This window comes from Schistocerca gregaria, chromosome 1 (genome assembly GCF_023897955.1).
Source record: "Schistocerca gregaria isolate iqSchGreg1 chromosome 1, iqSchGreg1.2, whole genome shotgun sequence".
Taxonomy (NCBI): domain Eukaryota; kingdom Metazoa; phylum Arthropoda; class Insecta; order Orthoptera; family Acrididae; genus Schistocerca; species Schistocerca gregaria.
Genome location: NC_064920.1, coordinates 641,699,676 through 641,713,846, shown reverse-complemented (window position 1 = coordinate 641,713,846; position 14,171 = coordinate 641,699,676). Strand labels below are relative to the sequence as shown.

Below are 14,171 nucleotides of genomic sequence, written 5' to 3'. Positions count from 1 at the left end.
CCATTAAATTTGTGTTATTATCGGGTAATCGAAATTTGACGGATCTTTTTGAGTAAGCATGTACTCACGACCTTACACTTTTTATTGTTTAGGATCAACGGATCAACCACCACTTAGTCACGACCTACAGATACCCTGTCTGCATTATTTCGCAATTCTTATTTATCTTCTGATGACATAACTGGGCGGTGAACGGTAGAACCATCGAGAAACAATCCAAGAGGGCTGCTCACGTCATCTCCGAAATCATTAACGCTTCCGTGGGGAACTCCAGATATGGCTTCCGGTCAACTGCTACGAACAGTGACCTTTCTGACAGAAAATCGAGAATCCAGTCACGCAATTGAGATGATACTCCATAGTCACGTAATTTGATTAAAACCGCTTGTGAGAAACGGCCCAGTAGTCTTGTTTTTAACCCACGTATTTTAACACCCCAAATTGAATCCACAATTTTTCTGAGAGTTTTTTTTCTGCCGCTGAAATCTGTTTAGTGTAGGCGCACTGCTGCTTATATGGCAAAGCCCTGTCTAGGGTACAACTTAAGTATTTGAGGTAGTAACGGTGTTGCAAGAGAATTCCTCCCCAAGTAATCTGGAGACCCTTGGTGCATGCTTATGGCGGAAATTAAAAGCACAAACTCCCGACTACCAGAAATATTAATGAGTTACGTCAGGAATCTTTACGTGTCACGAACTCTAGTGTTCAACTTATCGGCATGTTTCGTAAGGCAGCCAGTCTTCTACGTTGAACTGAATTTACTGAAGGAGAGAACTGGAACCTGTCACACAACACAGCAAAAACTGTCTAAGTCAACAAAGGTGTCTCTTTCTTCAACATATGGCAGATCATAAGGAGTTTAAGTTTAGTATTTCCTCGGCCTACATGACTACATTGAAGGTACCGACCTACTATATTTTTCAAATTGTAATTAGGATGTGTATGCTCCTATGAAACTCTTGCCCAAGAGAAAAGAACACGCTTATTATTCCCAGAGAATAATACGAGTACTCCGAACTCATCGTTGACAGCATGTGTGCCGTTGTTAACAGCTGTATTTTTCTCTGATCAAAATTCATTACGAGGTGATTAGTGGTATACTGTTGTCAGTTCAAGCTTGGTAAGGGGTTGCTCCAGTATATGCTTTTGGTACATTGAAAACAAACATTTTAAACTCGAAATGCAACAGCAACTTCAGCTAATACGGCCATCACAGAAGATGTATCAACAACTCTGTGGTCACATCATGGATGTTTGACGCATGGAACACTGCATATCCAAGATCGTGAATCACTGGGTCTTCACATATGTCTGCGAATATAGTGACGGGAAATCGCTGATGCCTGCGTGAGATGCCCCGAGCAAGTTAAGAGTACTCACATACTACCGCAGATTTTAACAGCAGATAGAGGAGCAGCAGAGCACATTCACACTCTGCAAATCTCCATACTGTGCAAGGCGGAGAACATCTTTTACCACTACTAACCATTCTCTTTCCTGTTCCACTCGCAGACAGAGCACGGAAACAACCACTATCTGTATGGCTCCGTACCAGCACTAATATCTTTTATCTTGTCTGCATAGCAACAACGTTTGAGTATCCATACCATCGAGAACCATCTGCCTCTGCTCAGCGCACCTCACGGGCCACAAAAATTAGCTTGGCCAAAGGGACACAACCACTGAGGATTAGAAGCAAGAAAAAGGGTCTTCTGGACTGCTGAATCACGGTACATGTTGCTACATGTTGGTGGCTGGGTAAGTATGCGTCGAAAACCACACTAGCTATGCATCCCTCTTGCCAACAATTACCATTCGGCTAAGAGGTGTAGATATTCTTGAGTGGAGAACATTTACACGGAATGAAATGGCGGACATCATACATGTGTCATTATCTCTCTCCGGCAAACGATACAGGAACCTACAATCCAGTGTTCTGCGCCTCCGCCCCGCTTGGGAGTGCTGGATAGTTCACCAGCTCGTAGCTCCCCGAAATGTGTCGGAGTTGTTTGAGAAAAATGCCACGTCAGTTTTGTAGGTCACATCTGGGGCGACATCGAGACAGATGTGTGAGACCCGAAACCATATCTGACTAGTTTCGTAGAGTTGTCAGGGGCGATTGTACGTCACGGACAAATCAGGGATAAAGATAGCTGCCCAACGTACTCTGTGTCTCCTGGAATTCTTACCATGACTCTCACCACTCTAGTAGTTAGGACGAAATGTGACACTGATTGCTACTGCATAGGCTTCTATAATTCGGTGATGCCCAGTTACGTACGTACATCTTCTGCTCTTGTTCTTCTTTTGTGTTATGTTTTACTTATTTTGTCTGGCGCGACAACCTCGCAAATTGTTCTTAGCGCAAACTTCATTCGTCCACCAAACGAATTCTCTCAAAAACACGCTGATTTTGGAAACTTCCATGTTTAGCTTCTACATACTTTCTACCTTCGGCACACTATCTTCTAACGACATTTTTGTGAATATGTTCTGCCGTATTTTTTGTGCATGCCGTACTCATTCTCCAAAAATCGACGCTTCTGGTGTCCAAGTAGATGGTGTAGGTGTAGAGAGGTATTGTAAGATATCTACCGACGAATTGCTAGTGGACTGCTTCCAGACAGATCTCGTCTTGTCGTAGTGGTACACTTTTCTTTCATTCAAACTTTCATTGCAGTTGAATCATATCACACTTCTTATACCAGTGTATGGAGTCATGTTGCATGCAAAAATAATCATCCGCATTTCAGATCACTTCACTCCTACGTACAACACCACATACACAAACTCAGAACTGCTACAACTTTATCCCGTATCTTATTTGTTGTGTGTTGTTATCGAGCTCGAAAAAAATACCGTAATCATTAGGCTCGTCCCGGATCCCTATTGAAATTGACCAATTTCATCTCATCTCTAAGAACAGTTGACCACGTACATCAGTTCGATTCGCAGTAATGAAAATTTGAGATCCACTGAAGCCCACGCCTCCGAGTCTTTAAATAATCGATCTCCCATACAGTGAATATTTGGACACAAGATATTTTAACCTCGTAGCATCATAACTTTATTCGTAAGAAAACAAACAAAACGTATAACCAAGTATTATATTCCGTGATGTGTCTTATAAATACTAGCATAAACTTTATTAAGATAACGTACATAAGTTCTTTTATAATACTATTTTTTTAAATACAACTCGGTCCTATATTCACGTTACTGTCATATGGCAGAACTAATCATTTCAATACAAGATTTTGTGGAACATTAAATGTTTCAATATCTTGTCGGATAGCCATTCTGTTATATCACTTCTTTCAAACACTGCGGCATACCGCAAATGATCTTTTTTAAATAGTCCGCATGTAGACTGTCCCATTCTTCTTTTAATCGACGCCGGCCGCAGTGGCCGAGCGGTTTCAGGCGCTTCAGTCTGGAGCCGCGCGACCGCTACGGTCGCAGGCTCGAATCCTGCCTCGGGCACGGATGTGTGTGATGTCCTTAGATTAGTTAGGTTTAAGTAGTTCTAAGTTCTAGGGGACTGATGACCTCAGATGTTGAGTACCATAGTGCTCATAGCCATTTGAACCAGTTTTTTTCTTAATCGACGCTTCAGAGTTTCCTTGGACGATACTGGCGTTTTTCTAAAACGTCGCTCCAGTTCTTCCCACACATTCTCAATGGGGTTGAGATCTGGTGATTGAGGTGGTGGTTGTAAGACTTTGGGGCAATTGTACAACAAATATTCCTGCACAATGCGAGCCTCATGTTTCGGGTGATTGTCCTGGCAAAACTTGAATGTGTTTGATATCCCCATGGTTTCAGCACCTTTCCGTAAATTGTTCTTTAATATGTTCAAATAGACATATTTATCCATAATACTGTCGATGAACGCGCGGTTAAAAATATCGATGTACAGCCTCGGACAAGAACGCTGCCCCCTCCGCGCTTTACAGTCGGTTTAATATTTGTGTCTGTGAATTCTTCGTTCTTCTTCCCCACACCATTCTTCGTCCATCCGACCCAAAAATATTAAATTTACTTTCGTCGGCAACAATGACGACGTTTCACCATATTTCATCCTTCGTAATAAACGCCCTGGCAAAGTACAATCTCTTCTTTCGATTCTGTTCATTCACTTACTGTTTCTTCCTGGCCACTCTTCGATTGTAGCCACTTTCATTCAATGCTCTACGAACCGTCTTATGATGTACCTTCTTGCCAGTCTCGTTTAGCAGATCACATGCTAATCTGTGTGCACTGAGTGTAGGATCCTTCTTTATTTTCCGTATTAGCTGCCTCTTGTCACATGCATCCACCTTCGGTGGCTGGCCCTTTTGAGGTATAGAGTCGATACGGTCCTCATTTTTGAGTCGTCTGATGATATCTGCCACAGTACTCTTACTTGTGTTGAGCGTGGCAGCGCCGGCCGGCGTGGCCGAGCGGTTCTAGGCGCTTCAGTCTGGAACCGCGCTACCGCTACGGTCGCAGGTTCGAATCCTGCCTCGGGCATGGATGTGTGTGATGTCAAATGGTTCAAATGGCTCTTAGCACTATGCGACTAAACTCCTAAGGTCATCAGTCGCCTAGAACTTAGAACTAATTAAACCTAACTAACCTAAGGACATCACACACATCCATGCCCGAGCCAGGATTAGAACCTGCGACTGTAGCGGTCGCTTGGTTCCATACTTCAGCGCCTAGAACCGCACGGCCACAACGGCCGGCTGTGTGATGTCCTTAGGTTAGTTAGGTTTAAGTTGTTCTAAGTTCTAGGGGACTGATGACCTCAGGTGTTCAATCCCATAGTGCTCAGAGCCATTTGAACCATTTTTCGAGCGTGGCAGCAATGTATGTATATGATTTACCGTTCGCGTTGTGAAAAATCACAAGCTCTCGTATCTGAAAACTAGTATTAGCTTTGCGTGTCATCGTACCGTCCGAGCCCGCATCTCGTGGTCGTGCGGTAGCGTTCTCGCTTCCCACGCCCGGGTTCCCGGGTTCGATTCCCGGAGGGGTCAGGGATTTTCTCTGCTTCGTGATGGCTGGGTGTTGTGTGATGTCCTTATGTTAGTTAGGTTTAATTAGTTCTATGTTCTAGGTGACTGATGACCATAGATGTTAAGTCCCATAGTGCTCAGAGCCATTTGAACCATACCGTCCGGACAGTCGACCGCGCTTGTGATCACACACTTGCCTTCTGACGTATTTACCCAGGTGTGAACGGCGAAAACAAGTGCGGCACTGTCATCTGTCCGGATATTAAAGTAACGTGACCATCGAATCGTATTATTTAACAAGTAATATACGTTGTGTAAACATTATTCATACTATTATTTACTAGACATCTACCTTCATATAATACGTGGATATATTATATTTTTCTTTTATTCACAATACAGTTATGATGCAGCAAAGTAAAAATCTCTTAGTGTCCAAATATTAAGGTTATTCACTGTATATAAAATGCACATTAATATAATTTTTCTGGTACATTCGGTGCTATATGTGGATACTATCTATAAAATGTGTTGCGCACAGAGATAGTACTAAAGAACTAATAAATTATAACGCCAAGCCTGAAGCTAAAATTTTATTACGTGAACAAGGAAAATGTCTTGAATGATAAACATTTTTCTGTAAGTTGTTTTGTGTATGTGGTGGTGCGAGTGTCAGTGGGAAAAAGTTTCGAAAACGTTTGAAATTATGTTTAAAGTTTGTTGGAAGTCGTTAAGTTCTCGGTTTCTAAAATACTGGATGAACATTGTATATTTGTCTGGGTTTTCCGTGCCGTCAGTTACGTTACCTCACCACATGCATACAGATTTGAACATTAATATTTATTGTACTACAACTTTAAAGCAAGATTATATCTCTTAATGAGTGGATCATGACGGAACTTTATAAATGCACCAAAAAGTATTGGCATACGTGCGTATATATCGTTGCTGGTTACAAACGCCGCACAATCCGGTACACAGCACATGTACATGCTACCTCACATACCAGACATTACAATTCTGCCCACAGTGCCTACCATTAACAAGGAAATAGAGTGTTAAGGTCTAACATGTATCTCCTCTGCACACAAAAAGTATTGGCACAGAGCGTGACTTCTCAGTATATTGCTGGGTTTTTAGGTACCGGAACGCCATCTGCTGACGCAATAGACACTGCGTGTTGTTGACGGCCCAGCCGCTAGTATGTTGCTGTATTGCGCGATAGTGGTTAGCATGGGGCCGAAGAAGAAGGAACATTCAGTGGCGTTTCATTAGAGAGTGGTATTGCTCCATTCACAAGGGAGAAGCTATCGACAAATCGGAGCAGAGTTGTCTGTTATCTACACCACGGTACGAGCCATCATTCATAAATACAAAGAGACTAGAACAACACTGAATAAGTGTCGTCCTGGACGTCTAAGAGGGCTTACAATCCGAGAGCGTCGCCATATCATCGCACTTGCTCGGAAGGAACCTGCTACAAGTGCAGCAACTATTGATGAGGTCGTTCAGACAACGTCCGACAAGACGGTTAGTGTTCAAACTATACGAAATGTGTTGAATGAGGCTAACACGAATGGACGTTCTCCCACGAAAAAGCCATACATATCGAAAATCAACCGGCAGAAACGCCTGAAGTTTGCCAAGGACTACATCAACAAGCAGATGGAGATTTGGAACACCGTGATATTTAGCGACGAATCGAAGTTAAATGTGTTTAGATTTGATGCAAGAAAGAAAGTTTGGCGCAAGCCGAATACGCACCTTGACATCAAACACAGGCATCCCACAGTTAAACACGGTGGGGGCGGTATCATGGTCTGGGACTGTATGGCGGCCTCCGGCGTTGGAAATCTAGCTGTAATTCACGGTACAATGCATCATATGAGATACATCGACGTGTTGCGAGGTAATGTATACTCTAGTGCACAGGCATTGGGCCTTACTGGGGTGCTTCATTTCCAACAAGACAACGGCCCAAAACATACCGCCATGAAAACTCGGGAGTGGTTACTGTACAATGCCCCCAGAAGGTTCTAACACCAGCCTGATTTGAACCCCATTGAGAACCTGTGAGCTCATCTTGACACACAAGTCAGAAAAAGGCGTCCATCCTGTAAAAACGACTTGGAGAAAGTGCTCCTGGAGGAATGGTCGAATATTACCCGTGATATCACCCGAATTTTAATAGAAAGCATTCCTAGGCGTTTACGTGCTGTTATAGATGCTATACGCGTGTTCCAATACTTTTTTGGACCCAGAAGAGCTATTTTTATTTTCATGACACTGTATGTCACTTTATGGACAGGTGATTTGGACATATTTTTAACCTATGTATTGTAAGGTGGCAGGTGTCTGGGTTCTGTTCTGAAATATATGTTTCATTTAACTTACAAGCACTAAAATGTAACTATGCCAATACTTTTTGGTGCGATTGTAAACTTTAAATTTTGTCAGTAACCGTATGAGACACTGAAATCGAAATTTTTGTTGCCCTTGGAGGCTTCCAGCATAGATAGGTAATCTGCAGTTGGGATAGTGAAACAAAATTTTTGTTGCCCTTGGAGGCTTCCAGGATAGATAGGCAAACTGCAGCTGGGATAGTGCACCGCTTTATCCGTTTGGTAACATACGTGTAGATGGTGCAGCCGTCAGTGAATGGCACCCGCTTCTACGTCAAGCGAGTTACCCTGCTGGCTCCGGGTCAGTGCCGTCTAGGCCATACTCAACGTCTGCGGGCTGATATTAGATCAGCGAAAATCGTGAGAAACGGCGGTCGCGTGGTTCCGTGACTGGGCGCCGTGCCGCGGTGTGTTCGGGCGGGCGGCCTCGCCTGCAGCACTGCGAGAATGCCGCCTGCCCACGCGTCGCTCCCCGTTCTGGCGACTGAAATACGGCGCGGCCGCGGCGTAAATTGGTCCCGCGCTGCGTCACAACGGGCGGAAGGAACAGGTTCTGCGGCACCATAACGCGCCTGCTCATATAGCCTCGCCGTCATACACAATTGTAAACGAATTATAGCGGGCCGTAACCGCGTCCGGACGTTTACGGCGCGAGTCTCCGCCGACTCGGTTCCAGAGGGTGCGAACAGGCCACGTTCGACACACCTTCTAGTGCGAAACTTTACTACAGTAACAGTATGTCTTTGCAACTCGGCGTTCCGTTTTCGTCTTAGACTTCTCCTCAGTACAGTAAGATGTAAAATTTTTGTGCTTCGTTGGATTTAATATCTACATCTACATCTACACTCCACAAGCCACCTGACGGTGTCTGGCGCAGAGTACCTTGAGTACCTCTATCGGTGCTCCCTTCTATTCCGGTCTCGTATTGTTCGTGGAAAGAAAGATTGTCGGTATGCCTCTGCATGGGCTCTAATCTCTCTGATTTTATACTCATGGTCTCTTCGCGAGATATACGTAGGAGGGAGCTATATACTGCTTGTCTCCTCGGTGAAGGTATGTTCTCGAAACTTCAACAAAAGCCCGTACCGAGCTACTGAGCGTCTTTCTTGCAGAGTCTTCCACTGGAGTTTATCTACCATCTCCGTAACGTTTTCGCGATTACTAAATGATCCTGTAACGAAGCGCGCTGCTCTCTGTTGGATCTTCTCTATTTCTTCTATCAACCCTATATGGTACGGATCCCACACTGTTGAGCAGTACTCAAGCATTTTTCATTGTTGCAACCTCTGGATACACCAGAGCATCATCCGGAAAAAGCCTCAGTGAACTTCCGATGTCATCCACAAAGTCATTTACGTATATTGTGAATAGCAACGGTCCTACGACACTCCTCTGCGGCACACCTGAAATCACTCTTACTTCAGAAGACTTCTTTCTCTCCATTGAGAATGACATGCTGCGTTCTGTTATCTAGGAACTCTTCAATCCAATCACACAATTGGTCTGATAGTTCATACGCTCTTACTTTGTTCATTAAACGACTGTGGGGAACTGTATCAAAAGCCTTGCGGAAGTCAAGAAACACGGTATCTACATGGGAACCCGTGTCTATGGCCCTCTGACTCTCTAGGACGAATAGCGCAAGCTGGGTTTCACACGATCGTCTTTTTCGAAACCCATGGTAATTCCTACAGAGTAGATTTCTAGTCTCCAGAAAAGTCATTATACTCGAACATAATACGTGTTCCAAAATTCTACAACTGATAGACGTTAGAGATATAGGTCTACATCGCGGTATCCTTTGCTTCCTGGATAAATGAGCCTTAGGTGTAACCAAATACTTCGTATAAATGACTCAACGCGCCTCCCGGTCGACAGATGCCTAGAAGGGTAACTGTGCATTTTGGAACAACCTGCGGTGGAATCAAATACATACCTAGTGTAAATGCCTGAACGCCCCATCCGATCGATCGGCGTGTTTGCCTTTGATGTGTAACTGTGAGTTTTGGAACTACCATTGTTAGAATATGCTCTATGCACCTTTTTCCTTATTCCTCCGAAGCACAACACTTCACTAAGCTTCCTTATCGTCAAGCAGAAACTTCGTTTGATAAAACTATACCACAACACTTCGATGTTTAGTGTGATAACTATTCAGGCTGTTTTCGTAGAGGCATACAGACTTTTAGGGATAATGGAGAAAAATTTATGAATTGAAGGAAACGACTGATACACGAATATAAGAAAATGTAATTTTTAACGTTGACCTGCTGAAGTCGATAATGCCTCACATAGCTCTATCGTACCCGTTTGAGCAACCCCGATGATGATTGAATAACGTTACAGACAGCGATAATTCTCGTCAGCAGATCTTCTTCAGAGAAGGCTGAAGAAGAAATAAAATGAAACCCCGATCAAGTGAACGAGATGGCTATGAAACAACCTCTTCCTCCACTTTTCAGGAAACCTCTAACGCAAGTACTCACGAACAATATATGCAAAGTGAGCAACTGCTCCATCACGATGGCACAGTTGGCTGCCCCACAATGTTGGCAACTACGTACGTAATAAATCCGCTTATTACACAGTACAAGTAACCATTCTTAGGTTCAGCTACTTCACTGCCAGAGCTGTATCTTTCGATCCAATCGTTCCCCAAACTGACACATTTGCCCTTCTCCTTCAATTCTGAAAGTTAGAATGATCACCACGGAAATGCTCACTATGCAGGGTGTAAATTATGACTATTTACAACTTACCATGGTAGTGTATGGAAAGTCGAGACGATCAAATTGACAACGGACATTTGAGAAGCCGAGAACAGTCTAAGATTAGCCTGCAAAAGCCGATTAACCCACAGAGCACGCGCGCCGTATCTAAAATCTTTCTTGAATATTAAAATCCACTTGAACTTACAATTTAAAACGTAAAATCGACATTTGTGTGAATTTACCTCAAAATATTTTGAGTTTTAATTGGAAATGGTTCAAAAGGCTCTGAGCACTATGGGACTTAATATCTGAGGTCATCAGTCCCCTAGAACGTAGAACTACTTAAACCTAACTAACCCAAGGAGATCGCGCATATCCATACCCGAGACAGGATTCGAACCTGCGACCGCGGCGGTCGCGCGGTTCCAGACTGTAGCGCCTAGAACCGCTCGGCCACCACAGCCGGCCAGTTTTAATTGCATAAAACTAAAAATTACGTCGTTTTATTTGTGTTGCTTTCTCACTACGAAACTACTGTACTTGTAAGGATTAAATTTAGATGGAATTGTAAACGTGATTAGCTTGTGAATAACGTTACGAAACTCTTTTCTTTTTATTTCATTGCCCTCATGTGAAAGTTTTAATTATAACGGTTAACGAAATAGCAGATTAAGCCAATGGCGTAAGAGAGCGAGAGAATATTGAAAATCTAGAGCCGCGCATATGCACGGTAGCTTATGTGGCTTTTGTAGGTAAATTTTAGGTTGATTCCCGCCTTGATAACTAGCATGCGTCATATATCAAATTGTTCGTCTCGTTTTCCTGGTACGCCACTGTGCTACGCTGTAAACACGTGTACACCGCTTATATTAATCTGTCGTTATAACAAGTAACAGATTATATGTATTTGGGAAATGGCTGCAAACTTCGAAAGATCAGTTTCATGTTCGAGAAACAGCAGAATTAATGTGTGATAAAAAGTCGCGATTATGACTAAACTGTTACGTTAGTGTTAAATAACATGAAACAGAGGAAGCGAACAAATTAAAGAGCCGTACAATTTTAAGTGCTTTGAATAACGAAAGTCTTTAATGTTTTTATACATGACCAACATTTATCTGGTGTACGCCGGCCGTTGTGGCCGAGCGGTTCTAGGCGCTTCAGTCTGGAACCGCCTGCTGCTACGGTCGCAGGTTCGAATACCGCCTCGGGCATGGATGTGTGCTGTCCTTAGGTTAGTTAGGTTTAAGTAGTTCTAAGTCTAGGTGACTAATGACCTCAGATGTTAAGTCCCATAGTGCTTAGAGCCTTTTTTTTATCTGATGTACGAATTTCGATAACATTTACATAGAAAGTGGCAACGTGACGGCAGTGTGGCGGTTACTGGACCTCATTTATTCTTTTGACCATTTTAAGATGTCCGGCAAACACTAATTGTGATTATTAAAAACCACCTAATCTCTTTTTTCCTTTGTCGTTGACTACTGATGAAAGGACAATTGAGTAATATAGTGATGACCTCAAAGACTGAATATTGCGGAATCCTTTGGTGAGGAGCAGTACTAATAGTGGCTTGATGTAATTTGACAATTATGACCGGGATTGTGGATCCTGGGTTTTCCAGTTAACTCTAATAATATTAGTTTTCTGTGTCACTCGTGTCAAAATAATAGGTGTTTCATTCAATAACAAACAAATATTATGGATTCTTCTAACACCTAGCATGTTAAAGTTCAGTAGCAGCTAACTTTAGAGCTTTAAGTAAAGTCATACACGCATGTCATATTTAAATTTTGGGACTACGTAATTACTTACATTCAAGGGATCACAAAACAAACTAATTTAAAATTGCCTGTTAAGCAAATCGTTCTATACAGTGAAGGATCACGTATTGCCCAGAACAGCAGTTTAGTAAAAATGTAACTCAGATAAATAATAAAAAAGCACTTCTTTCGTTTCAGAACACTCTTTCGTCCAATAAAGTTTTTTTTTTTCTTTCCTGGGAAAAGTTACGCTGGAACTCTAGATGAAAAGTACTAACATTTTACCATCTTCTGGGTCCAACGTCTCACGTATTACGGGGGGATTCTGACTCAAATTTTCGGGCAAGCGAATGAGAAGTTGCGGTACACAAAATGAAACCAAATATCATCGTTATATTAGTGTTTTCAGCGGATAGTGTATGTAGTGTTACCTTGTTTAAGAATGTGTGTGTCTTGTATGTGGTGAACGGCTTTGTCAAATGATTCAGAAGTGTAGCACTCTTATCTTATTAGCCGGCCGCGGTGGTCTAGCGGTTCAGGCGTTCAGTCCGGAACCGCGGGACTGCTGCGGTTGCAGGTTCGAATCCTGCCTCGGGCATGGATGTGTGTGATGTCCTTAGGTTAGTTAGGTTTAAGTAATTCTAAGTTCTAGGGGACTGATGACTACAGATGTTAAGTCCCATAGTGCTCAGAGCCATTTTTTTTCTTATCTTATTACATTATTCTTTGCAAGATCATGTAAGCAACACGATGTTGTACTCTAGGGATAAAACGATTGAGATTGTTCTGTTTCAAACAGCCTGGCATTGTATTAGGGAAAATGGGGAATCTAATCTTCACTGTGGTTAACGTTTTTGCTCAGTCCACTACTCCTAATATGTTTTAATGCAGCACGGATGCCGACATCCGATAGACAGTACGATGCTACAGGCCTTCTGAAAACCCTGCGCATGGCATACGAGACTGCCTGGCCGAAAAAAAGTGTTGAGATACACATACCCTGTGCTAACCTTAGAAAACCAGCGCTCCCAGGAACTTCGTCCCGTCTGCGAAATGTCAGGGTTTGACGTTTACACGACCAGTTTGCATGCTGAACATGTGCTAGCAAAGGAATATCCTGTTAAGAATGCTGTGCGACAATTCTACTGCAAGTATGTAGACGTTTTTCCCTCGCCAAATACGCGAGTCGAACAGGACAAAAAGTGGCTTATGTTGACAACAAGTACCCTCACCACGCACTGCACAATGGCTTCGGAATTATATACTGTATGTACTGGTAGGCGTAAGTGTACCGTGGAACAGCGACTGTAACTGACCCAAAATAGTGGATATGGTCCACCCTGCGGCATAGCGAGACGGAGATCCTCCCGTTCGCACTAGCTCAGAGGATTCGCCCACCCTAGCCTTGGCTCCGCTTGGGGACAGTGCCGCGTCGCCCGATTAATGCTGCTACGGGAGAGGCCAGGAAGACCCGTAAATTACGAGTTATGGCGCGGGCCCGTTATCGGAGATTGTCTCCCATGCCGGCCGGGCCGGGTCGGGCACGCGGCTATCTTTTATTCATGAGCCCGACACCGCACAGCGACGTCTTCTTCTGGCCGGTCGCCGGCGTAACAAACAGCCGAGATCAGCGCGTTATCGTCGTCAGCTGGAGGGGGTGGTAGACCGTGAAGCGCCGACTGCCTCAAAAGCCACTCCCAAGACCTCTCGCTTGAAGAATAAATTGGGGTCTGCGATGGCTAACGTGGTGGGCAGGAAATCGATTCATCGCCTGCCCACAGTTGGTTGTCTCCGGAATGAGGCGATTAAGATGGACGACAGGAAGAGCACTGAGGTTGTTGGCCTTCCAGGGTGTGTTCTCCTTTCCCTAGTAGGCCAAGGGACTCATTCATTTGATTCTGTGTATGTGGTCTGTATAACACTACTAAAGGAATCGTGGGACTGAGATTGTGCGTCACCTCGATTCGCACAGGAGCAGAGACTCTGATCCCTACAATATCTTCCAATTCTTGGGTAGATGTCAAACATCTGATACATCGAATGTTATGTCGCAGTTTCCACAGTCGTATCGACTACATTAATTTTAATTGTGATACTTGATGGTTATTGTTGACGTATCTTAAGTATTTAGTCAGCTGTGCAAGGACGGGATACCTAGGAGATTTAAATTCTGTGATCAGAGCACTGAAACCGACCGCTGTAGATGAGCGGTTATAGGTGCTTCAGTCCGGAACCGCTGCTACGGTCGCAGGTTCGAATCCTGCCTCGGGCATTCGGTTAGTTAGTTTTAAGTAG

The 14,171-nt window shown here is 43.6% G+C and overlaps 1 protein-coding gene across 5 annotated transcripts in view; it reads left to right on the top strand.

The window, feature by feature from the left end:
- The window catches only part of LOC126360585 (collagen alpha chain CG42342-like), a 1,334,941-nt gene that overhangs the window by 291,205 nt on the left and 1,029,565 nt on the right, over window positions 1–14,171 (top strand). The gene's annotated exons all lie outside the window — the stretch shown is intronic.